Source organism: Magnolia sinica, chromosome 13, assembly GCF_029962835.1.
Source record: "Magnolia sinica isolate HGM2019 chromosome 13, MsV1, whole genome shotgun sequence".
NCBI classification, from domain to species: Eukaryota; Viridiplantae; Streptophyta; class Magnoliopsida; order Magnoliales; family Magnoliaceae; genus Magnolia; species Magnolia sinica.
The window spans coordinates 55,824,362-55,851,350 of record NC_080585.1 but is presented as its reverse complement, the minus strand read 5'-3'; the positions used below and the strand labels follow the sequence as shown (position 1 = coordinate 55,851,350).

The following is a 26,989-nucleotide window of genomic DNA, read 5'->3' as shown; positions in this document are numbered from 1 at the left end:
CACCTTAATGTTCTTATGGTGTTTATTTGCCATCCAATCTGTTGATAAGGTCACGTAAGCCCAAATGAAGAGCAAAATAAATATAAGCTTGATCCAAAACTTGTGTGGCCCATTGATGGTCAATCACTACTATTTCCTATGTTATGGTCCACCCGATAATTGGATTTGCTTCATTTTTTGGGATAGTGCCCTAAAATAATCTGAAAAACGGATGGACGACATGGATATAAAATACATATATTAAGGTGGCCCTACAGCGAGAGCCGCACCGTCTTGTGTGAGCCCGGGTCTCACCGAATCTACTCCGGTTTACCCCGGCCTCAATAAATCCACTATCGGAGGCGTACGTGCAATGACTTCAAAATGGGAAAGTGTAACTAGAGTCTTTCCCGCCCCACGCGAAATCTTCTAACAATAGCACGACTCGAAATCTTTTTATCATTATACGACACGTGTGGGTAAAAGAAGTGGAACGGCAGATACGTATCACCTGGGGCAGAAAAAGATTGCTACTCAGCAGGAGCATTGATATCGGTAGCCTGCATGCAGCCTGGGTAAGCATGACACATTGAATGAATGAACCCACCATGAAAACTCGCTAACCCAAAATAGCACGTCACCTGATCAGGTGGACCACAAGTGCAAATTCAATCCGAAACATTGGTCTTTTTATGTTAAAGCCCCTTTTATTTCTACGTGTCTGTCACCTGACGATCAGACCGATCTGATCCCACCAAACTCATCTTCATTACAACCACACATAATGGGCGGCATGGATCTCCACACTTGCGTCGATAACACGTGTGAGCGATCACGTTCCAAGAAAGAGCCTGTCATACGTTTTCACTTTCCTAATTACTCATTTTTTTTTCTTAAATGACCAAATAACCCTTCAACGATCGGGGGGTCTTCATATATATGAGCGGAGGGTCTTTCTTCCTAGCCAAGAAAGCCATCACTCTCACTCTCTCTCTCTCTCCCCTTATCTCTGAAAACCTCTCCCTTCCTCCACCCCCCTCTCTCTCTCTATCTGAAAATCTCTTTCCCTCTCTCATCGCCATTGAGAGAATGATTCAAGCGTACTGTAAGTGCGTAGCGCACCAGTCTCTGTTGAAATTTTCGTGCGTTCTTGCCTCTCTCGGTTTCTCTCTGTCTCTCTATCTCTCTCTCTTTCTCTGTCTTCTAGGGTTCTAGAAATTTCTCTATTTCTCCATTTCTCTGATTCATGTGATTATTGCATCTTTGTTTTTTCCTGATCGCAATCCATTTTATTACTGGTTTTGGTTGCAGATAATGGAAGCGATCTTACACGGCTAGGATCGAACGTCTCCACAAAGGGCGTGGGGCTTCTTGTTTAGGAGAGGCACCATTGGAAGGTCATCCGTTAGGTATGACAGTGGACTGCATTTCGTCATCCGCGAGTGGAAGATTTGTAATTAATCAAATGTCTGTTATTTTTATATCAAATGGTGTTGTAGAGTCAACGAAATCCCCTTCGCATATAGAAAGGTTTGCTGAATCGACGCATTTGTGTCTGGCCCTGCTCTCACACTCAAGCACACGTGCCAATTTGATGCATGTGTGCGAGAATTGAGGTTTCCATTAGGTGGGCCACACTGATTAGTCCTTCTGTCTTAGACCGCAGGCTATTTCACTCCTGAGAGGTGCCACAATGTACAAAAAAGGGAAGACTACGACCCCTTGGTTTTGTACGCTGTGGTATGCTTTTAGGACTCGAACGAGTCTGATACGAGCATGAGTCGACTTGGACTTGGTCAAACCTGATTCGGGTCGATGTCAAGGGTCAGCCCCCTAAGTCACGACTGAATTGGGTGAGTCAGGCCTATTCAGCCCCAAACTCAGATGAATCGCAACTCACCTCAGGGCTGAACGGGTCTGGTCAACTCACTGAGTCTTTAACTACGCTCTATGGCTCACTTGACTGAAACAACCATATGTTTAGGCAATTGATCCAAACAGTGAGGCCCACCTGACCTGATAGGAAGCTCATGTGCCGTGTGTGTGCTGTATTTGCTCGTGCGTGAACATGAGCGTGGATGGGCAGGGCTCCACATGCACATGGGCTAAACAAACCACTGCCTTTATATCTTGATTCTGGTTTCAGTTTACACGAAGGTTGCTAGCCCCAAGTGTATCTTACCAAAACTCACATTCTCATTCAGCACCGCATGCCAACCTGGCATGTGCATGGGAGATCTGTTTTGTGCATAAGGTGGACACAACCATGCAGGTGAACTGGTGCAAAAATCAGGCTGGGTACCCGTGCATGAAAACAATCAATGGTTTAAAAATACTTGCCAACAATGCAGTCTAATGTGCATGTGTGTACATTTGGAAGAGTGTATGGTCCTGATTTTTGGCACCAGGTCATCTCCGTAGTGAGAGCTATGGCCCAAAAGTACACCATTTGGCATACTGTCCTATGCATGGCCTTGTTTGGATTGTCAATATATCTAGAGAAATGTTCCTCAAATTTGTTTACGGATTGAATGTATTGAAACACCAATTTACTGCATTTTTCGAGAAACAGACCATCCGTAAGGTTGAATAAGAATTGGTCAGTCCAACAGTCTAATGTACATGTATTAGGGCACATTAAGTTTTGTATTGGCTAATTTTCTTGTATTTTCAGTTCATCCTATTCATAACGTCATTATATTATGTAGAATGGATGGTATATAAACATAACTGTGGATCCTTCCATTTTGTTGCCCACTTTTTTTGTTTTTGGATATGCTTTAATTTTTGGGCCATGTGACCTCAAAAAGGGATGAATAGGGAGGATTCACAAAAAGGGGGCAGATTAGATACTGACAAGGTCAGTAGCCAAATCGCTATTGAAGTGATGTCACCAAGCTTTGTGGACCCCGCCAAGATGCATATGTTATATCCATACCATCCATCCAGTTGGAGAGGTCGTTTTATGGCATGAGTAAAATAATGAGATAGATCTAAAGTTCAAGTGGACCCCACCATAGAAAACAGTGGGGACAGTGACATCCACCGTTCAAAACTTCTTATGGGCTACAAAAGTTTCGGATCAAACTTATATTTTTGTTTTCACTTCATCTGTCTCTATGTTAACTTATGAATAGGTTGTATCTAAAAAATACATCATGGTGGGCCCTATAAATGTTTCAAGGGTGGGTGTGACTGACCCTATGGTTTTTGTGGTGGGTCCACTTGAACTTTAGATCTATCTCATTCTTTTTCTCACGCCATAAAACGATCTTTTCAAATGGTTGGATGGTTTGGATACAACACATGCATCATGGTTGGTCCACAGAGCTTGGTGACGTCCCTTCAGTAGCGATTTGGCCACTGACCTTGTCTGTATCTAATCCGCGCCCTCACAAAAATCATGGTGGCCCACCTATTCTTACTTCATAATTAAGAAAGATAGCTTAATAGTTAAGAAAGAGGCTTATATCGGTAGTATCTCTATTCTTACTCCACGCGTCATGAAGGGACACAACGTGGTCGATCCCACCTATAAGAAATAAGCTTATAACGGTAGGATTCACAAAAAATCACTTTCCATTTTCGTTTTCTCATTTGAACATATTACATCCAACTCCGTCGTCCCGAGAAAGGAGCGACTCTCTCATTTTTCTACGATTTCAGAGCTCTCTCAGTCAATCAATGGCCCACCATTCATCTCCCCATCTAACCTCCAAGACCTACGGATGTGACGACATCATCCAACTCTTTATCGAATCCCCAACAGATGAAGAGAGTTCAGTAGCCACACAGTTCTGGAGAAGATGGACAGCCGCACGATGACCTCATCAGAGAGATCCGACCTTGAATGAATCTGATATTCCTTTTAAAAAAGGGCGTCCATGCTAATCGGGATGTGACTATGTGAGGGTTTCGAAAAATCTTCTCCCTTCCTCTTTTTTTTTTTTTTGTTGCTCTGTATGGATTTTGGGGAACTGTTACAGCCGCGATAATGGCAATTCTTGCTAACCCTGCTGGATGCCGAAAAGTGAGGAAGACATAGGGGGAAAGTCAACCTCACGGCCCCATGTCGATTTTCTGGAATCCGGCAACCACTCGAAAAACCAATGGCGTAGCTGTTAGTCAAGGTTGCTGGCAGCAGTAGGTTCTTCTCCCTTCCCCTTTACGAACTGTAATAAACTCTTTCATTAATTCATGGGCTGGCAACAATGGCAATCTATGCCGCCATCATCCCTAGATGGAATCTAGATGTGGGCCCTGATCTGGAACTGGATGTCCATGAATGGGCGGTCAAGATCTACCCCTGAATAGGTCCATGGACGGTGGGTCTGAACAACAATAAAATCCTCAAATGGATTCCAAATAGATCTTCCATGGCCGATGCATATTGGCTCTGTAAACTAGGTCTTTAGTGGACCACACCACAAGAAATAATAGTGATTGAATACCCACCATTAAAAAGTTCTCAAGGCTCACCCTGATTTTTGTTTGTAATTCAACCTTTTGTTGACCTGGATGATGGGAAACACAAATATATGCCTGATCAAAAGGTATAGCTTATGAGAAATTATTTTAATGGTGTACATTCAATCACCATGGTTCCCGTGGTGTGGTGCTAAAATCTGCATCTGTTTAATTTTATGCTTATGCTTAATATGCCCCCACGGTCACGTGATCATGTCCTCACCCTTACCATGGGGCCCACTTTAATATATGTGTTTTATATATCCACATTCTTCATCTTAAAAAAAAAAATAAAAAAAAAATAAAAAAAATCATTTTAGGACATTATCAATTTTTTTTTTTAATTATAAAAAATAATTCAAATCTTAGGTGTGACTGAATGTCCTACCATTAAAAACTTCTCGGGGTGCACCTTAATGTTTCTGTGGTGTTTATTTGCCATCCAATCTGTTGATAAGGTCACATAAGCCTAGATGAAGGGGAAAATAAATATCGCCTTAATCCAAAACTTTTGTGGCCCATTAACGGTCAATCACCACTGATTCCTATGTAGAAACTTTATTATTCGCATCAATAAAAACTTTATTGAAGAAAGGAAAGAAAAATTTGAGATAAGAGAATACAAGACGAACAACAAAAGGGGAGTGCAATTCCCAACTACTAATCTATCACCACCATCTTCACAAGAACATCTGCTTCTTTGTTTGAATCCAAAACAACATGACTCATTTTGGTAACTATGATGCCATGAGCCCTGATCTCTTCTTAAGAATGACCCTAGCCGATAAGTGAACATTATCGGCTAATCCCAACCAATCAGTTGGGTTTTAGTTAGGTATGAAGAATGAAAGAACCAAAAAGGAGGAATGCGAGAGAGATGGGAGAAAAATGTGAGAGAGGGTTTGAAGAAAGAGAGAGAATGTGGGATCTCTCGATTATCTTATTAAATATATATGTAGGTTTTTTTCCTTTATTACATCATAACGGCCCACTTTATACAATATTTTCAAATAAGCCCTACTAATATCATATTTACAAAAATGACCTTACTCACTTAATATTCCAACACATATAAGCATGTGTCAAAAAGTGAACAGAATCACCCATTAGAATTTTTCTAAACCGTCTGTTTTTGTGCATTTACTGTCTAACGACGAGTTTGCAGGCCTTTTGGGAAATGTCATCTAAATGTGGAACCCTATGATGCACATCTTGGATCTCTGACAATATGCACAACTTGGATCTCTGACAATATGCACAGCTTGGATGTCTCACAAATGGTCCAAGTTAGGATGCGTGGTCATGTGTGGAAGTGCTTGTGGGATAAGCAGATCTGTTCGACCTAATTGAGTTTGGTTAAATTTCAAACTATGGTTAGATTCTAATAAAACCTATGTGGAAGTGTGTGGGATAAGCAAACCTAATCGAGTTTGGTTAGGTGTCTGCCTTATTGCGGTTAGATTCTAAAAACACATGTTTTTTTATATTTTATTTTTATGCTTTAAAATCTAAGCTTTTAAATTAATGGTGTGATTTCTTTTTGTTTTTCTTTTTTTCCTTCTTTCTTTTTGTTTTTGAAAAATTTCAAATCATAAATGGGTATGTGATATTCTAATGGGTACCTAGTACCCTACAATGGGTATGGTATAGGTGCCCATTTTGGGCCTGACAATAGGGGTCTGGGTATGGGGGCATTACCCATTAGCAGGAATGTGTATGGGTATCCCCGTACCCGACCCAAAGCTGGCTGACAGTCGTATGCCGAATGGATGGTTTGGATCTTTACATGTGCAACATTGGCACATGAGGAAGTGGGTAGATGGGTTGGTATATATGTCTGTGGAGTTTGCAAATCCCATTTTACTATTCTCTTGCTTTCTTGGTTATGGTGGACAGTTTACTTTCATCATAGGCTAACTGCTATTTATTCGTGGATTCTCTTTATAGGTGCGCACATCTAAGATGAACTTGGGTGATGAGGTTGACTTGGAAGACTGTTTCTCGATTGAATAAAATTAGTGCTGCAGAGGTACATGGATCTTACATTTCTTTGCTGCTTTAAATCAAAATTTTGTTTTGTCACAGTTATTCAGTGTTGTTTCCATTTAATGTTTGATGCCATCTGAATATTCTGAACAATAAGAGTAGGCTAACTTTACATATCAGTGATTTGCAGTGATTGGTTGTCCAATGTTCTGTGTTGTGTGGATCATTAGGATGTTGATGATTGATCATCTGATTGCCAGTTATATGCCTAGACCCATGTTTAGTGATCCAAATCATTATTATGGTTGGGCTAATTTTCAGTGATTCAACCTGTACACATGTTTGAGCCTATTTTTAGTGATCCAAATAGTTCATATGACTTGTCCCATTTACTAAATACTAAATTGTTTTGTTTGTATGGGCCCATATTAATTATCCAAACCATTCATATGACAAGGTCCGTAATAAATGATTCAAATCGTAATGTGGAGGGCTAGTTTTCAGTGATCCATACCATTCATATGATTTGGGGACTTTCTAGTGATCCTAATTGTTCGTATGACTTGACCCATTTTTCTACGATCAGACTGTTCATATGAATCAGCTCATTTTAATTATCAAAACATTCATATGATTATGCCCTCTCATTTTAATTATCAAAACATTCATATGAGCAGGTTCGTATTAAGTGGTCGAAATCGTTAATATGGTTGGGCGTGTCTTCCATCATCTATAGGCATATGTAAATTGGGCCAATCATACACTCAACCTATTCCCATTGTTAAGCCTATTTTTAATGATTCATGTTGTTGAATTGAATTGACCCATTTTATGAATTCTAAACTGTTTTGTTTGGATGAGCTCATTGTTAGTGATCTGAACCATTCATATGACTAGGCCCATACTTAGTGATAATGTGAAGAGCTAGTTTTTGGTGATTCACACCACCATTCATATGATTGGGGGACTATATCTAGTGATCCTAATTATTAGTGTGACTAAGCCCATTTTCTATGATCAAACTCCTAATACGACTATCCTCTTTTTGATGATCCAAACACTCTTATTACTAGGTCCGTACTAATTCGATCCAAATCTTAAATGTGGTTGGGCTAGTCGTCCATTGTTTAAGCTGTTCATATGATTGTGCAAATCATCTACGACGCACACATGTATTTAACAATCCAAGGTGTGAATATAGTTGGGTGAATTTGTAGTGATCCAACCTGACCACATAGATTAGCCTATTTTTATTGATCCGTGCCATGTAGATGAATTGGCCTGTTTTCTACATTTGAAACTATTATGTTTGGGTGAGCTCATCTTGAATGATCCAAACAATTGATATTATTAGGCCGGTAATCAGTGATGCAAATCGTTAATATGGAGGGCTATTTTTCAGTGTTGCAGACAATTCATATGACTAGTCCCATACTCAATGATCCAAATCAGTAATTTAGAGGGCTAGTCTTCAATGATTCATACCATTCATATGATTGGGACTATTTTTTAGTTATCCAAATTGTTCGTATGATTCAAGCCATTTTTTAATGGCTGAACGATTCATATAAATGAGCTATTTTAATGATCCAAACCATTCTTATGATTGGGGCCACAATAATTGTTCCAATTGTTCATATATTTGGCCAATCTTCGGTTATCGGAGTTGTTTGTATGATCAGGTCAACTATATGTCCATACTTGTGTTTAGATAGGTTGTTATTATGGTTGGGCCAATTTCCTGTGATTCAACCCATATAGATGGTTGGGCGTATTTTTTGTGACTCGAACGGTTCATATGATTTGTCCCAATGGTTCAAATTGTTAGTATGGAGGGCTAGATTTTAGTGATCCACAACATTCATATGATTGGGTGACTTTCTAGTGATCCGAATTGTTTGCATGACTCAATCCATTTTGAATGATGAAATTGTTCATATGACTAAGCTCATTTTAATCATCTAAACATCATATGACTTGGCTCGTATTAACCGAATCAAATTGTTAATATGGTTGGACGATGATGAGTCTTCCATCATCCAAGGGGGTGTTTGGCGCATGGTATTGGGAAGGATTAGGTGGGATGGGATAAAAAAAAACGTAATTATTACATATGGCGGGGATTGTCCCTTGGTACCAAGGGATAAGCTTAATTCCATGCTATGTTTGTAATATGGTGGTACATTGAATGGATATACCCACCATCATTTGAAACTATTGAGAATAACACGTGTTATATCCAAACCGTTCATCTATTTTGTAACCTTATTTTATGGCATGGACCTAAAAATGAGGCGGATCCAAAACTTATGTGGCCCCAAAGAAGTTTTCAATGGCAGGTATTTAATCCCGGCTGCTTTCTATGGTGGGGTCCACTTGAGCTTTAGATCTACCTGATTTTTTGGCCCATGCTCTAAAATGATCTCGAAAAATGGGTGGACGGTGTGGATATAGCCCACACATCATGGTGGGACCTACACAACTTGCTAACGTTATTGGCTAAGGATAGTAATCATGATGAGTGAAGAAATTTGATCAATTCGGGTAAATGTTTAAGGCGAGATCACAAACTTTAGATGTAATGAGGCATTATCAAAGCACCATAACTAGTGTTTTCCCTTGCAACCCTAATTATATCTTTAGAAATAAATTATATCCAAAAGGGAGAGGGTAGAGATAGCCTTGGACAACGCTTCAAAAGTTTTTTATTGGTTAATTGAGGTTTTTCAACCATTAACTTTTTGTTCTAACAATACATTTATTTTAAATTGAGTTTGATAAGCATGTAATGGTTAAGATCCAATGATCCATGCCTTAGAAATAAGTGGTTATTGGCTAAGGATAGTAATCATGATGAGTGAAGAAATTTGATCAATTCGGGTAAATGTTTAAGGCGAGATCACAAACTTTAGATGTAATGAGGCATTATCAAAGCACCATAACTAGTGTTTTCCCTTGCAACCCTAATTATATCTTTAGAAATATATTATATCCAAAAGGGGGAGGGTAGAGATAGCCTTGGACGTTGTAAGCCCCCTTGGCATCACCTTATGAAAGAGAGAGAGAACATCTTCTCTCCCTCCTTCCTTCACATCGCACATTCCACATATAGGGTCTATCCCGGACAGCTCATATGAGTCTTCTTAGCCCTACTCTGAACTAAGATGTGGCTTTCATCATTCTCCTCCATTTGGATTAGATTGGGAGGATACTTTTTAGCTGCAAGGATCAACATCGACACACTTCAACTTATCGATGATAATGATCAAAGTAACCGTAGGATTTATATATTTTGCTTTTAAAAAACTTGATAATATCTAAATGAGAATTCTTGAGTTAATTAGGCATAAATATAGTTTTTTTTTTCAAAAACTTTTATTTCAGTTAGTTTCAAAAATCTTAACAACTTATGTCTAACAAATCATTAATAGTGGACATTTTTATCCATCAAGTTTCTTCCTTTTTTCACTCTTAGTTTTGTCATTTATAATTTTGTCTGCTATAGTTTCTTTGAAGGCCACTGATCAAATGGCCAGTATCATCTAATGGATGTGTAATTTAAATGCCTATTTATATTGAGGGTAATTAGGGAACGTAGCCAGTTTACGTCAATAAAACATCCATACTTACTGGGGAAGCATAGGATGGCACATGAAACTGTTTGCCTTTCTCATTTCCATTTTAATAAGGGAATATAACATTTTTTGAAAAAGTCAAATGGTGGAAAAAGAATTAACTTATGGTGGGTCGTCGGAAATTTTTAATGCTAAAGTGTTCAATCACCACTGTTTCCTGTAGTATGGTCCGCTTGAGATTTGAATCTTCTTCATTTTTGGGCTCATGCCCTAAAATGATTTGGCAAAACGGATGGACGGCGCACGTGTGACTAGTTCTAAAAATCCTATTTATTTGAACGACTCGACTGACTTTTAAGACCAAACTTTGCATATGGACTAAGTTTATTTGAAGTCGAAAAATGGCTAACCCGGCCTGCACTCAATTGTGCAAATCCTTAATGTGGAGGGCTACTTTCTAGTGATCCACCCATATGTGTATGACTAGTTCTAAAAATCATACTTGTTTGGACAACTCGACTAATTTCAAGTCGAATGGCTACTTTTCAGTTATCCAAACCATTCATATGTTTGGGAGGGAGGCCCGTATGTGTATGTATGACTAGTTCTGAAAATCATATTCATTTGAACGACTTCGCCGACTTTTAAGACCAAACTTTGCATATGGCTAAGTTTATTTCAAGTCGAAAAAGGGATAACCCAGCCTGTGCTTAATTGTTCAAATACTTGATATGGAGTGCTACTTTCCAGTGATCCTCCCATATGTGTATAAATAGTTTTAAAAATCATACTCGTTTGAACAAGTCGGCAAGTTTCAAATCGGATGGCTACTCTTCAATATTCCAAACCATTCATATTTTTGGGAGGAAGGCACGTATGTGTATGACTACTTCTAAAAATTTTACTTATTTGAATGCCTCAGCTTGTTTCATATCGGAGGGCTACTATACAGTGATCCAAATAATTCTCATTTGTTTGGGGGAAAGACCCGTATGTGAATGACCAGTTTAAAAATTATAGTTTTGAATGATTTGATTGTTTTTAAGACCAAACTTTTCTCATGACTGAAGAGTTTATTTCAATTCAGAAAGGGATAACTAGGCCTGTACTCAATTGCCTGTATCCTTTCTATGGAGTACTATTTTTTAGTGATCCAAACCATCTATAAGAGGGGGGACTAGGCCTGTATGTGTGTGACTAATTCTAAAAATCATACTTGTTTTAATGAATTGGCTGATTTCAAGTTGGAGGGCTACTTTTTATTGATCCACACCATTCATATGTCTGTGGGGAAGGCTCGTATGTGTAAGACTAGTTCTAAAAATTCTATTTGTTTGAACGACTCGCCCGACTATTAAGACCAAACTTTGCATATGGCTAAGTAAATTTCAAGTCGAAAGGGATAATCGGGCCTCTACTTATTTGTCCGAATCCTTAATATGGAGGACTGCTTTCCAGTGATCTGTTCAAGTAGGCCCGTATGTGTATGACTAGTTCTAGAAGTCATGCTTGTTTGAATGACTCGACTGATTTCTAGTCGGAGGGATACTCTTCAGTGATCCAAACCATTCATATGTCTAATGGGAAGGCCTTTATGTGTATGACTTGTTCTAAAAATCCTATTTGTTTGAATGATTTGGCCGACTTTTAAGACCAAACTTTGCATATGGTTGAGTTTATTTCAAGTTGAAATAGGGGTAACTTGTTCTAAAAATCCTATTTGTTTGAACGATTTGGCCGACTTTTAAGACCAAACTTTGCATATGGTTGAGTTTATTTCAAGTTGAAATAGGGGTAACTTAGCTAGTACTCAATTGTCCGAATCCTTAATATGGAGGGCTACTTTCCAATGATCCGCCCATATGTGTATGACTAGTTGTAAAAATCATACTTGTTTGAACAACTCGGCCAATTTCAAGTCGGTTGGCTACTTGTTTTGCAATTGTGTAGGTGAGTTGTTTTCTTTTGCGCATTTCTTGGGCATTTTAATGAAGCTCTCTCAAAAAGAAAAAGAAAAAAGAAGGCAATTTGAAATGAGCCATAGCTAAATTCTTTTGTTGGTTTTAGGTTTTACCTAGACAAAAAATACAAAACGAAAAACAAATAGGAAGGACATAAATAAAGAAATATACAAAAAAAAAAAGTATGAAGAATCTAAACTAAAAATGCTTTTCGAGCAAGATTTCCTAGTAGGTGAAAACTAAATGCCTTAAATTTGTTGTTGGAAACCTTTTATCAATAAATGAAACTCCATATACAGATTAACTTCTTGATCTTGATCTTAGTAGGGTTTGACAGTTTACACATATAACTAATTACACCCTAAGCACACAATACACAACTTCACCAAATGTTGAATTTCATTCATCTCCAACAGAAGGATAGTCAAATACATAATCAAGGATGAGCCTACCCCAATCATTTTTTCTCATTTTACTTAGATCTTCGAAAGATGTGAGGTTTCACTTCCCAAAAGGAACGGGGATGGGGACACCCTGTTGTTATATAATTTAAAAAAAAAACCTTCCTAAAACCTGTCACGAGTTTGGGTGAATGGCTTTGGTCATGGGTTTGCTCCCCACAGACATGAGTTTGATTCCCCTCCCCGTGGATTACCTGTTATGAGTTTGAGCGAACGACTTTGGTCGTGGGTTTGCTCCCCACAAACACGAGTTCGATTCCCCTCGTTGTGGATTACTCGATGTACGTGGTGTAATTGGGTAAGGTTTTTTTTTTTTTTCTTTTCTAATCCCCACATCTGGAGACCCACCACACCCGACCCGACTCGATGCCGACTCGAGTCGACTTGGTACCTGTGATCGGGTCGGACTCAGTTTGGATTAGTCCAGGACAGACCTGGACTCAATACACAACTTCACTAAATGTTGAATATCATTCACCTCCAACAGAAGGATAGTCAAATACATAATCAAGGATGAGCCTACCCCAATCATTTTTTCTCATTTTACTTAGATCTTCGAAAGATGTGGGGTTTCACTTTTCAAAAGGAACGGGGACACCCTATTGTTATATATATAAAAAAAACCTTCCCAAAACCCGTCATGAGTTTGGGTGAATAGCTTTGGTCATGGGTTTGCTCCCCATAGACACGAGTGTGATTCCCTTCCCCGTGGATTAGCTATCACGAGTTGGGGCGAACGACTTTGGTTGTGGGTTTGCTCCTCACAGACATGAGTTTGATTCCCCTCCCCGTGGATTACCTGTTATGAGTTTGGGCGAACGACTTTAGTCGTGGGTTTGCTCCCCACAGACACGAGTTCAATTCCCCTCCTTGTGGATTACTCAATGTACGTGGTGTAATTGGGAAGGTTTTTCTTTTTCTAATCCCCACATCTGGAGACCCGCCACACCCGACCCGACTCGGTGCCGACTCGAGTCGACTTGGTACATGTGACCGGGTCGGACTCAGTCTGGATTAGTCCAGGCCAGACCTAGACTCTGATCGGGTCAAGCATGCTGGACTTGCTTACCGAGTTGGGTCGAGTTCGGATCAGGTCTATTTCAAAATTGTGTGGAGTCGGGTCAGCCTTAACTTGGTTCAATTCGACTCGTTGCTCTATTCTACACGTTGTGTATCAGGGAATCCCCGAAGGGGCTTCTCGTCGGGTTGAGTCGGGTCAGCCCTAACTTGGTCCGACCTACGCCTGTCCATTCCTTTCAAGCTTGATCCTGCTCCTATAGGCATATGCTCATGCCGCTTAACGACTGGGTTCAACTCCCTCCCCGTGGATTTGCCAATGCACGTGGTTTGCGGGTGATTGCATGCATCTACAAGGAATGGTCTCGCCTTAAATGGACGGGGACACCCTATCGTTATAAAAAAAAAAAAAACCTTACCAAAACCCGTCACGAGTTTGGGTGAATGGCTTTGGTTGTGGGTTTACTCTCCATAGACACGAGTGTGATTCCCCTTCCCGTGGATTACCTATCACGAGTTGGGGCGAACGACTTTGGTCGTGGGTTTGCTCCCCACAGACACGAGTTTGTTTCCCCTCCCCGTGGATTACTTATTATGAGTTTGGGCGAACGACTTTAGGCGTGGGTTTGCTCCCCACAGACACGAGTTTGTTTCCCCTCCCTGTGGATTACTTATTATGCGTTTGGGTGAACGACTTTATTATAATCCCCACGTCTGGAGACCCGCTACACTCGACCCAACTTCATGCTGACTCGACTCGGTACCTGTGACCGGGTCAGACTTAGTCTGGATAAGTCCAGGCTAAACCCGGACTCAAATCTGGTCAGGTATGCTGGACTTGGTACTGAGTTGGGTCGAGTTTGGGTTAGGTCTATGTCAAAACCGAGTCGAGTCGGGTTTGCCCTGCAGCCCTAACTTGGTCCGATTCAACTCGTTGCCCTGTTCTTCATGCTCTATGTATCAGGGAAAGTTTTTGTTTTTAATCCTCACATTTGGATATTTTTGAAATTTCATCCTTCAATTTCAGTGTTCTCTATTAAGCCTATGCCTGTTCATTCCTTCAAGCCTGATCCTGCCCCTATAAGCGTATGCTCGTGACGCTTAACGACTGAGTTCGATTTCCTCCCCGTGGATTTTCCGACGCACGTGGTTGGCGGGCGATTGCTTGCATCTATAGGGAATGGTCTCACCTTAAAGGGGTAGGGACACCATGTCTTTCAAAATAATAATAATAATAATAATAAATAAATAAATAAAAAAATTCCCAAAATCCGTCACGAGTTTGGGTGAATGGCTTTGGTCTTGGGTTTGCTCCCCACAGACACGAGTTCGTTTCCCCTTTCCATGGGTTACCGGTCACGAGTTCGAGAGAACGACTTTGGTCGTGCGTTTGCTCCCCACAGACACGAGTTCGGGAGAATGGCTTTGGTCGTGGGTTTGCTCGCCACAGACACGAGTTCGATTCCCTTTCCCGTGGATTACCCATCATGAGTTTGGGCGAATGACTTTGGTCGTGGGTTTGCTCCCCACGGACAGGAGTTTGATTCCCCTCCCTGTGGATTACTCGATGCACGTGGTGTAATAGGGGAAGTTTTTTATTTTTTATTTTATTTATTTATTTATTTATTTTAAAATTTTAATCCTCACATCTGGAGACTCTTGAAACCCTCAATTTTGCGTTCACTATTTAGCCTATGCCCATCCATTCCTTTCAAGCTTCATCCCACCCTTATAGGGGTAAGCTAGTGATGCTTAACGACTGAATGAGAGTTTCATCTGTTGATGAATAACGGATTGACTCCATTGTGGGCATTGCTTTGTTTGTCTCTCCTTTCCTTTTAGTGAGTTCCGTTACATGCTTGCAGTAATAGGGGGACATCATATCTGCTGAAAAACGGAGCCCCAATCTAGTAAGGCGCACTATAGCGCACTCCGGGCGGCCCTGGCTTTTAGCTCTCTTGATTAGGTCGTCGTATTTTGCAGTGGCGACTCCCGAAGCATGGGAGCTACTTCTAGACCAACATAATTACATAAACGGCATGGTGTTTCTAGTCAAAGCCTTCGGCCCAAACTTCAATATATAGATCTATTTTTTCTTCAAAGTGGATCTATTAGGGGCCAGGCTAGCCCAAACCCCCGAAGGGGCTTATCATTGGGTGTTGGTTGACCGACTCTGATTGCCTATAAGTTGTTTGTTCGACCAAAAAGTCCATCTGCATCCCCTATTCGAAGTAGAAATCCTGCCTTGCTGCCTCTTATCACTTTACTCCTTCCCCGTGATCATTTTCAGGTAAGGTCCCATGAATGTGCACATGACTTACTTTTTATTGGACTAACTTCAATAGGCAAAATCTCACACCACTTTACACAAGGGTTCATTAGTCGTGGAATCAAAGTAATAACCGTCGATCTTTAATTAGGATCAAGACAAATAAGAACAGTCAGACTCTTACCCGAAGATGAAGTTAGGCTTGGATTAGGAAGTCACTCATAACAAAATCTTTTTTTAGCTGAAAATACTGGGGCATCATTTAAAATAGACAAATTTTATGCATTATCTTCAAAAGGATTCTGCGCCAGAATCAAACACTAGGAAAATTTTAATGATTAAGAAATAAATTGATAAGAAGAATATCAAAAGGACGATCTATGCTAAAATAAAATCAATACATCAAAGCCTTTGATCCTTATATTCCAATCTATACTTTCTATTGTCAAAGTGGCTAGGGGGGGAAATTTAGAAGTCGAGTAAGAGGATTGTGTTATCTATCAATAGTGGATTAAATGTTAAACTCTAGAATTCTATGAGTAAATTTAGATCAAATTAGTTAAACCCTCGCTAGTATCAAAGTCCTCATATGGGTAGACGATATTACCTTGTATAAAAATTGCTTACTCCAAGTTTGGTTCCCCTCCTTGTGGATTACCCGTCATGAGTTTGGGAGTACGGCTTTGGTTGTGGGTTTCCTTCCCTAAAACACGAGTTCGGTGATTATGTGCTTTCGCAGGGAATAGTCTCGCCTTAAAGGAGCGGGGACACCATGTCGTTATAAAACAAAAGAAAATTTCAAATTTACAAGTGTGGTGTTTATCATTGTTGCTATAACAAATTTAGAATGGGAAGAAAGAGTACAAAAAAAGAGGAAAAGCAAAGACTTGAAAGAGCTTAGAAAATGAAGAGAGCGAGAAGTTTTTAGATGCTGAACTTTACATAGAGCTTAGCTTTGAAGGGAGCTTAGAAAATATATTACTTTTGAAACTAAGGAATCCAATGGTTTGTTGGTTATTTCACATCATAATGATGTCTTTTTTTTTTTTGCCAATTAACTTGAAGGATGTCTAGTTCTAATAGTAAGGGTGCCTTTTTGAACTCCTTTGAAAGTTATTCTCTTTGAGAAGTCCTTAGGGCTCATTGGTAGTGACCTTTAAGTGTGTCGCTGAAAGTTGTTTATCTTGTCAGCTGAAGACTCTTGAAATCTTGTCGTTTCGTCACTGCTCCTCACTAATGGTGTGCGAAAATCATCCTACACACTTGTATTACTTAGTAATTGCTTCTATATAGTAAGGGTATGTTTCTGAACTCCTCACTAATGGTGTGTTAAAATCTCAAAAAGAAATATTTTCGAATCAAGACGGCGACCAATCTAACTTTGATGGTGTCACCTTGCTTCATAAACTATTTGTGCACATGGTGGCAGTCCTGCTCTTGTTAAGCAATTGTTTGTTTTTCGAATTAAGGTCGTTTTCTCTTCCGTTAAATTTTTTTTTTTCATGCGCTCTCATGCTTTTGATGTTTGTGAAAACAACTAACATCCTACAACTTGTATCACTGAGCAATTGTTTCTATATCAGTTATGCATGTTTATTGTTTTGTTTGTTTGACCCAAATATCAAGAAGAACCAGCGCCGTTAGAGCCTTTGATTCTTATGGGGTGTTTTCAAATGCTGGACTTTACATAGAGCTTAACTTTCAAGAGAGCTTAGAAAATATTTTACTTTTGAAACTATGGAATCCAATGGTTTGTTGGTTTTTTCACATCATAATGATGTTTTTTTTTTCCTCCCGGCCGATTAACATGAGGGACGTCTAGTTGTAATAGTAAGGTTACTTCTCTGAACTCCTTTGAAATTTATTCTCTTTGTAAAGTTGAGGATTTGAAAGTAAGACCATGACCAATCTAACTTCGATACTGTCACCTTGCTGCATAAACTTTTTATACAAATGTAAGCAATAGCTTGTTTTTTGAATTAGGGTAATTTTCTTTTTCACTTGAATTATTTTTTTCAGGCCCTTTTGTGCTCATAATGCCTGTGAAACTATCATCACAACTACGATCACCCATTCATGATCAAAGGCATCTTCAACAATTGCTTCTACTATAACTTAAGCAATTGATCTGTATTGTCTTTGCTTGTCTAACACAAATTGAGAGAAGAAATAACACTGCTGGAGCCTTTAACACTTCTGGAGTGTTTTCAAATGCTATAGTTTACATAGAGCATTACTCTCAAGATAGCTTAGAGAGTATCTTACTTTTGAAACTATGGAACTCGAATGGAGAAGCTCTCTCAAAGAAGTCATGGTGAATGGATGGTTCCACAGGTATGCCCGTCTTAGCATCTATCTGTTTATGGGTAATTAGATATCCATTATGATGATTGCTTGACATAGGGGATCAAGTGGCAGCCAAATGGAATTATGAAAATCATTGACAGGAAAAAGAACATTTTAAAGCTTTCATAAGGATAATATGTTCCTGTTGAAAAACATCTTTGGTGAATGTTCTGAAATTGACTTGGTATGTCTTGCACTTGACAACCTTTTCTCTAGTTTTCTTCTAAGGTAATTGACCTTGAGATCTCTTCCTGCAAATGTCTCGTTAACTTGTCCATAACTAACTTGGTGCAAGCCTACACTAATTGGGAACTCACCTGTCTCTCTACTAGTGGTCCTGATGAAGGCTTAGTTGTTTACACTAATATTGGATGATGGGTTCCTTGCATTGTTTTGGGCTGTTGTGAACTTGACCTTGTATATCATATAATGTTGTCCACAAGTTCATCCTTTCTTATTATTTATTTTATTGGCTAGTGGAAAGGAATTTGGAAGTGGCTGAACCTAAAATACACAACATGTTCTTAAAGTTGAGTGAATGCTGCTACCTTGTAGCCCTCAACCATGGCTATGAGACGTGGGTTTTCTGCTACTCATGTTCCTTGTCCAAGCAAATCACTATGTTTTTCTAGAGCTAGAAAAAAGCTTTTCTTCCACGGTGGACACTTTGATCAATTGAAGTGGAAGAGTGCAACAATGTTGTTTGTCAACCATTGCCTTTTGTCTCCTTCTCCTTTTCCAAGTTACGTACATTGTTTGTGACAACAGGTCATTGTTTAGCATCACTTGGGGGCATTCATGACCTCATATTGACTGTGTGAACAAATGATTAAAAGTTGGACTGTAGGTTGCACTAGAAAAATATGTTTTCTAAGCTTCTTTGGTTCAACTTTCATTTGAACATGTTGAACCATTTTAATAATAAATAGAATAAATTGACCTTTGGGAAGTGAAAACCTAAAAATGATAGCTTCTGGATGCATATTCCTGTACAAGGGTATCGTGAAACAGCAGGTCTGTCCCTCATTTCTTCAAGGCTGACATAAAGAGCTAATGGAACTGTTAGAGGAGGAGAGAACTTTTGAGAGAAATAGAGAGGGAGGGAGGGAGGTCTCCCTATCTTATTTAGGATATAGCCGAGCCTCTCTTCCCTTCACCTGCGACGGTTAGCGTTCTTTACACTACTAATAGAAGAAGATCAGCTGTTACCGCAGTTTTCTTCACTTGTTCCTTTCTCTTCTTCTCCAATTTTCCCTTCTTTCCGTTGCTTCTGTTGATAGATGTGAAATTACCATACCAAATTATACTTGCTGAGATCAATTCATTTTCTCACATTTCTTACTAATCTAGCATATAATCACATATTAATGTAATCTGTTAACGTGTTTCATCTCGTGCTGACATGCTTTTAGGAAGATGTTTCTGTGATATTTAATGTTGCGGACAGACAAATCTGGCACTCTTAACTATTAAAGAATTCTGAGATGTTATCGACGATATTTGTGTGAGGTACCCTCAAGTGGACCAGTATTTGAAAAATAAGCATATGCGCAATGTTGTTGATCTGTTGAATGATTCCAAGGGGAATGAGAGAAAAAAAATCTATCAAGTTAGATATTGAAGGGTTCAAGTCAGCTCTGTCTCGTGTGGATTTACAGATGAAGAATCTTCCTGCACCTGCTCAGGTGGTTTTTCTTGCTCAGTTTTAATAATTCATAGCTTTGAAGCATTGCTGGAAATTTTTGTTGTTGTCAATGTGGTGGCATGTTGCATGGTTTAAGGATTTAGTTTATGGATCTTGGGCCCTTCATTTGGATTTAAGAATGGCATGAATTTACCATTAGAAGTGGGTAGTGAGCAACAAGCCCAATCCCTATATTGGCTTCATAAAACTGATAGTCAGAATATGATGTTATCTGAGGACCCAAACTTGCTGCCTCAAAGGTTAGTGTGTTTTTCAAGAGTTCTGTATTGTGGTGAAAGGCCTCTTCTTCTTCTTCTTTTTTATTTTATTTAACTCATGGGATGTGGTTCTTTCAAGGTTTTAATTTCTAATGCATCACCCATAACAATGATTGACTTGCAAAGTCAAAGCAATGGCAACCGACTAAATGATCTTGGTAATTTAGATATAGCCACAGTGGGCAGCAACCCATCTTTGATGATATTAGTTTCATGGTCAGTAACTGTGACTTGGAACCCATCTATACCCTTTGCTTTCTTTTCTTTCCTGCAATGCCCTGCCAATTTAAAACTATATCATCTGCAACCACAGGGCCTTGTTGCTATTGTAGATAAGGGCTCGCCATCAATTTGACCATCAATTGGATTATGAGCCTCAATCAATTGTTTTAAATTTCAGCTGTTCAAGGGCTCGCCATCAATTGGATGGTTGGGATTTTGGATGGTATGGTTTTAGTATTGTTGGACCACTAGAGGAATGTCTTGATTATCAGTGGCAACGGTAATTGTGGCCTTGCAAACTCAACCATCAGAATAATTTGGCCCTTTCTGAGAAAGTGCAGTAGCATCAGGGGTGGATTGGATTATGTTACAGGCAACCTGCAGCTTTGGTATTGTTCGAGAACATAGCATTAGCGTAATACATTATATGCAACTTGCGACTTTGCTTATTGCATGCCGAATTTCAATTAGGATAAGTGATGCCCATGGATCAGTAATCCAGACCATTCATCCATTGCATCCCAGTGGACAGATTGTGCCCTGAGAATCCCCTGGATTTGAAGATCCTTTTACCAACAAATCTGGGACTTCTCTCAATCGGAACTGACCACCTACAGGCACCTATACTGCTATCTGCAGTACTAGGCATTTTTTAGCTCTGAGATGTAAAAAAGTTTTTTTTTTTCCTTTTCTTTTTCCATTTCGTGGCTGAACACCTGTACTACAAATTGTGGTAGAGGTGCCTGGAGGTTATCAGTTCTCTTTTTCAGTTCAATGCGGGTCACTTGATTCTCCTACTATAGGCCACAAATGGAAAGGTTAACATTGTCTCACAGTAGACTTTTTTTTTTGCTAGTTACGCTGTTTGTCGAAGATCCTGAAATTTGATATGGGTTACAGGAATTTGACTGAGCTGTACATACAGGAGAATGGGGTTGATGATCTTGGGGGCAGCTGGCTAAGTTGCTTCCCTGAAAGCTTCACATCTATGGATGCTTTCAAATTGTGGAATCAGATTCCAAAATAATTACCGATGTTATTTCAAATCCTTAGCACCAGCCCATACACCGTTCCAAAATTGAAAGCCTACCTACTGATTTGCAGCCCCAAAGAAATCACCAAAGAATAAACTGATGTATCGACTCACCAATAGAAAGTTTCCCTATGCAGGTAAGTTGTGTACAAATATCCCTTTTTATATTCAAGTCATTCCCTTGATTTATGCAAAACTAGGCTACCCAAAATTTATGGACAACTCCCATTGCCTTTGAACTGCTAGAACTAACATGTGTGGATTGGCAAAAGTGCAAATGCACTTGCCCTAAATAGTAGCGGTGAGGATCTCCCACAGTATTGATAAAACTCTATAAATAGGAAATAACTCAAATTATTCTCATAATATGTTGTGTACTCTCTTGGGGCTCAATACACAGTCATATGGTTGTGTATATAGCTGAACATGTATATACCCTTACCATTGAGTATATTCTGCCATATGAGGAATTTCCTGCATATATCCTTACCATTGCGTATATTCTGCCATATAAGGAATATCCTGCATATATACCATCAACATGATTGTTTTATTTGTACACAGAGATAGACATGCTCTAGGGAGTAACATGAAGAAAACGTAGAATCAGTATATATAGGACTTGGTGGTTTGATCCTCCATTAGATTCCATTGGAGAGTTTACATTATTAGAGTTGCCCTTTGTGATTAGCTGATAAAGTGACTAGTTTTGGTTCTTTCATGTTTCCAATATATACGCTGTCTTACCTGACATGGTTTAGGGTGTCTCTAACAGGGATGTATTGGAATGGGCCTCTTGTATATTCCTTTCTTTGGGTTGTAGCTTTTGCCCCATCTTGGCTTTTTTTTCTTTTTCTTTTTTTTTTTCCCCAATAAAATTACCATTACCTTTATGCTTTAGGGGGTTTCATTGCAGAGTTTCAATTCTTTAATTCTGATTGTGGTTTATGTTGTCAGTTGTTTGTGAAATCTGTGTGTGTTTGTCTTTTCAGATTGGTGTGCAATTATTTGCCGACTTTAAAGCTTTATCCCAGCAAACAGAAGATGCCAACTCCCAAATCAGCATAGGGTTGTCATAGAACATGGAATGGTTGAGGATCGAGCTTGTGGGGCATGATATTTATTCATGAATTGTTTCATGCTATGGTCATGATCTATCATTTTTGGTTCTTTCATGGTTCCATATAGATATACCTGCAAGATGCTTGTCATTTGGTTCTTGATTGCCTCAGAGAATGAGACAGTGATGATCTGTCAACGCTAATATGGATGGTTGTTTGTCTAAATTCACAACTCTGTTCCTTTACTGCAATTATTGCGATCATTATGTCTTTAGCCCCTCCCTGTCTGTGATGCAGACTTGTCTAGGAATATGGAGTTGGGAAGATTTGCACTTGGAAAGTAGGCAACAATGTCTCATTATTGTAGAAGAGGGTTTTGCAATGAATTTCTTTATGCTTGTGTTATGTTGCTCATCGCATTTAATATGTTGTCATAGTGGTTCTTACTTGGATCTCGAGGATGCGAGTGTGTTCCATCGAGTAACAAGTACAAGATTGGCAGCATGGCTTGCTGCTTGCTATAAGGGGGTCTCATTGCAGTGTTTTGTTTTGTTTTATTCTGTTGGTGGTTATTTCAGATGTTTGCAAAGTCTATTTATCTTTTTTCGCTTCTTTAATGGCTCCAGATGGATAGACCTGCAAGGTCCTTGTCATTTTGGTTCTTGATCGCTTCGGAGAATGAGATGGCGATGATCTATCAAATGCTAATACCAAGGGTTCTTTGTCTAGATTCACAACTTCAACTCTAACTTCAACTCTGTTCCTTTACTGCAATTATTGCGATCATTATGTATTCAGGTCCTCTCTGTCTGTGATGCAGACTTGTCTAGGAATATGAAATTGGGAAGATTTGCACTTGGAAAGTAGGCGGCAATTTGTCTCATTATTGGAGAAGGGGGTTTTCCAAAGAATGTTCTTTCTTTATGCATGTGTTATGTTGCTCATCTGGTGTATGCATCCAATATGTTGTCATAGTGGTTCTTATTTCGATCTCAGGGATGCAAGCGTTCCATTGAGTAAGGAGTACAAGATTGGCATCAAGACTTTTAAAAAAGAAAAAAAGAAAAAAAGATTACCATGGACTCTAAACTTTCAGACAGGTGCTTTTTTAATATGTTCCTTTTCCAGTGAGTTTGATTCTTGGTGCAGTACTAAGAGATAGTCCAATGCAGAATTTTTCTTGAAAGAATGTTGATATTTATGGCATGTTAGATCTCTTTTAGTGGGTGATCTACTTTCAGTTTTTACAGTATTAATTGGCTTAAATGTAATTGTAGGGGGATTAGAAGGATTGATGTGCCATATCAAGAATCTGCTTTTTTAATATGTTCCTTTTCCAGTGAGTTTGATTCTTGGTGCAGTACTAAGAGATAGTCCAATGCAGAATTTTTCTTGAAAGAATGTTGATATTTATGGCATGTTAGATCTCTTTTAGTGGGTGATCTACTTTCAGTTTTTACAGTATTAATTGGCTTAAATGTAATTGTAGGGGGATTAGAAGGATTGATGTGCCATATCAAGAATCTATTTACTATTTTTAGGAAGAATGATAGGACACTGCTCATTAGTGAACATACATTGTGGAGGGGCAGGATTCCCTACATGTGGGGCCATGGTTTGTTAATCCAATCTGTTTATCTGATAAGCCCCATAGCTGATGGGGGTGTGCTAAAAAAATATTCATGATTGGAAGATCCTAACCTTTGATCAATGGACCACAAAGAGTTATCCATCATTTATTTGGCATGGATGATTGAGTGCAAATTTGTTCTTAGTTTTAAAGCCTTTCTTTCTCATCTTGAATTTAAAGTTTTTATATACCTCATTGTCCTCGTATGGATGTACTCTTCATAATTGTTTCTCTCTTTATTTGTTCATATATCAAATATATTCTTCCCTGCCGTCCCGATTTCTGCCATATACCCCGTAGTGGTTAACATGGAGAAAGCACATTTACTACGTGCTCAACAAGAAATTCCAATATCGGAATATGGGGCAAGTGTTATAATTTCACTGGTTGGTTTTCTGAACTGCTGGTTCCAATATCGGAATATCAGTTTAATTCACAATATTGTTTCAGGCATCAGAAAAATCAGCACAAGCCTATAAATGGGCTGAACCCCAATTGGAAACAGTTAACAGATTTGCTATTTCTTTCTTTTATTAAATATGCTCGTATTATGGTTGTAGTATAGATGTTTTTTACTTTATGAAGAAATTCAGTGCTGTAGGATTAGTTTGAAAAGCTTTCAGCAGGGTCCTAGAATTTGTTGTTGTGATTCTCAACTACCAATATTTTAACAATCTCAACAGATGAGTTAACTGCTACAGATTTGCTATTTCTTTCTTTTATTAAATATGCTCGTATTATGGTTGTAGTATAGATGTTTTTTACTTTATGAAGAAATTCAGTGCTGTAGGATTAGTTTGAAAAGCTTTCAGCAGGGTCCTAGAATTTGTTGTTGTGATTCTCAGCTACCAATATTTTAACAATCTCAACAAATGCTGTACCCGTGAAGTTTATATGCTCTGTCGAAAATTGGTTCAATAGTTGATTCAAACTAGTTTTAATTGTCGTAGTGCCTTCAGCATGAAAGTTGAGACTGCCACCGAAACAGAATTACAATTACGAATATTTGATATGGTTGGGCCATTCCAAGCAATTCAAATCGTTCATTTATGGTTGGGCAATTCCAAGTGATTCAAATCGTTCATTTGATTGGGCCTATTGTAAGTGATCGGAACCCTTTATATCATTGTGGCATTGTTTGTGATCTAAACCCTTCATCTGATTGAGGCCATTTTAATGATCTGAACCAATATATGTTGAGGCTTGTGTTCACCAATCAATTCCGTTGATTATTAATAGCCCTCATTGGATGTGGTAAGGACAAAAATTGTTAGTGAAGCAATCATGACATATAATATTTCGATCTTTTATAGTTAAGTGTGGAACGTGGTTACTTTTCTTGACTAATTGTTCATTTGGCTAGCCTATATTCAATGATCCAAATTGTTAATAAACCCTACCACGGTTGATCCAAACCCTTCATATGATTTGCTGGTTTCCGGTGATGCAGACCTTTGACATGCTTGGGCCATTTCAATTGATTTGAACTGTTAATATGATTGGGCTTATATGATTGGGGTTGCTTTTGGTGACCCAACTCTTCATTCATTCCATGTTTGCTTGAAAGATGTGGGACTACTTTCTCAATGCTCTCCATACAAGATTAGGCAAAGCTGAATTTAGGAGATGTTTTCAGAATAGGATGTGGTCATTAGGGAAATTAAATGTATTTTTTTGAGTTGGGCTTCTTATGTAAAGCCAGTTAATCCCACTAATCTCTCATATGTTTTTCAATTGTATAGGTGGGTTGTTTTCTTTTGTTTATTTTGTGGGCTTTTAATGAAGCTCTCTCAAAAAGAGAGAGAAAAAAAAAAGGCAATTTGAAATGAGCCATAACTAAATTCTATTGTTGGTTTTAAGCTTTAATTAGACAAAAAATACAAAATGAAAAACAAGTTGGAAGGACATAAAAAAGAAAAAAATGAAAAAAGTAAAAAAGTATGAAGAATCTAAACTAAAGATGCAAGGGCATATTTGTAATATTTGTTCCAATCCATGCCCTAATCTCCCTCGTATCTCTGCTCCAACATGATCCCCCCCCCACTATATTAAAATAGCAGAAGGAATCTCAGATTAATATAAAAACTGATTTTTCTCTTGAATAGATTTTCAGAAACCTGTGATTTCTTTTTAGAGCTGCTACACATCTTCGATCGGTATAGGAATCGATTTGGGAAATGTTAGAGTCGACATCTCTCTAGTTTGAAGGAGGAGGAGAAAATTGTGCGATATTCAACATCTCATAATCTTATATGGGTATAAGCTTTTTAGAAACAATTGCATGTGATTTTGCATCCTATTGCTTGTGATTGCTACCATTGCCTCAAATGGGACATGTTATGGAACATTTGACTTGTTGTGCATGTTGAATAAAGAAATCCAAATTTTTATGATAATCGAATTAACTAAGCACCAAAAGCTGGAAAATAGTATCATTCTCAGTGCTCTTTTTGTATCATGTTCAGACCTAGACACCAAGTGGATGGATGGGTTTCGCTCAAATTGTGGAGCCAATAATGATTCAAAGTTCTTCTAAATGAGGCCATTTTATTTATTCGTTCCCATTTTTCTCACTCTGTTTTTTCCCTTCCCCTCACCTTGCTTAGTACAACCTTATTGTTTTGGACTGTGAATGGGATTGGCTTGGGCCTAGCAAATGCAAAAAAAAATTCTATTAGACCTGGTTCAAACCCATCCTGAGGCCTGGCACGTTGACACCTTCCTCATCCTGAGAAAAGAGAGAGAATTCATTAACTTCCCATATTAGAACTTGATGGATGAGAGAGAGGGATGGTAGAGATTGTGTATGAGAGTCGGATTTAAAGCATGCAAAATTGTCATTTGCACTTTCCTCCAAAGGGCAAAGTTATTTTTTTCTTCTATGTTTTATATTTTGTGTGTTGATGGAACTTTTCACCAACTTCATACAACAGTTTTCTCCTGAGTTGGAGCAGGTGGAAGATGGTGGATATTGGCAACAGGAAAGCCCTCCTAATAACTAATATAAGGATGAGTTGGTA

At 38.8% G+C, this 26,989-nt stretch overlaps 1 long non-coding RNA gene across 3 annotated transcripts; it reads left to right on the top strand.

Annotated features, from left to right (window-relative positions):
• The first annotated feature begins 994 nt into the window (after positions 1-994).
• Positions 995-18,240, top strand: LOC131223766 (uncharacterized). 3 transcript variants are annotated; one of them, XR_009160675.1, is made up of 4 exons: positions 995-1,141; positions 1,291-1,388; positions 6,394-6,475; positions 18,119-18,240. It is a non-coding gene; the product is annotated as an uncharacterized LOC131223766 (long non-coding RNA). The 3 variants fall into 3 exon arrangements; XR_009160676.1 differs by lacking the exon at positions 995-1,141 and adding an exon at positions 17,883-18,049 and having other exon boundaries at positions 1,159-1,388; XR_009160674.1 differs by lacking the exon at positions 995-1,141 and having other exon boundaries at positions 1,159-1,388.
• Positions 18,241-26,989: the final 8,749 nt, after the last annotated feature.